We start from the raw sequence: 741 nt of genomic DNA, 5'->3' as shown, positions 1-741 counted from the left end.
AACCTCCATTGCCTAGCCCACATCCCTCTTCTGCCTTGGAACCAAAACTCAGTATTGATTCTAAGAGGGAAGGTAAAGGTTTAAAAAAAAAAGAGAGAGAGAGAGAGAGAACACAGTCCCTAAGGAAGAGAAAATTATGTACCACTTGCTAATAAGCTTATACTCTTAGGGACCTTCCAGAGCCTTAAAAACTACAAAGAAGAAAAAAGGACAAAAATGAACTCCCTTAATTCTTTCATTCTTCTTTACAGGGGAACAAAGTTGTGGGAAAAATAAACTACCAAATCAGTGTGGTAGTGGCTACACTCCTTCCCCCAACATGCCTCTAATTTATTTTAAACTTCATGACAGCTTTAAATCAATCTCATTTTTTGAGTATATACATGTATGTATTTTTCCTCTTCTAACATCTTATCTCACCTCAGGAGCAAGACCCACATTTGGATTGATATAATAAATGGCATTGGATCAGGGTCACACACAGTGAGAAGAAGCAATCAAGTCTTACTATAGCCTAAACAACAGATCATTCAAATACTAACCTTAACACACATGACATGCCATTAATATTTTTAAAATACAAAATTAAGCTTTATGTCATTTGTATAAATTCAAATTAATCACTGGGGACCAAAGATTATTTCTTGAGAGACAGAGGTATTTAGACAATTAAAATCTTTATTGAAAACCAGATTTTCCCATTCAACATTTAGAAGGAAAAAAAAAGAACAAGTGGAAACG

This window comes from Monodelphis domestica, chromosome 4 (genome assembly GCF_027887165.1).
Source record: "Monodelphis domestica isolate mMonDom1 chromosome 4, mMonDom1.pri, whole genome shotgun sequence".
Classification (NCBI taxonomy): domain Eukaryota; kingdom Metazoa; phylum Chordata; class Mammalia; order Didelphimorphia; family Didelphidae; genus Monodelphis; species Monodelphis domestica.
The sequence above is the reverse complement of the archived record's forward strand: the minus strand, read 5'-3'. Positions refer to the sequence as shown.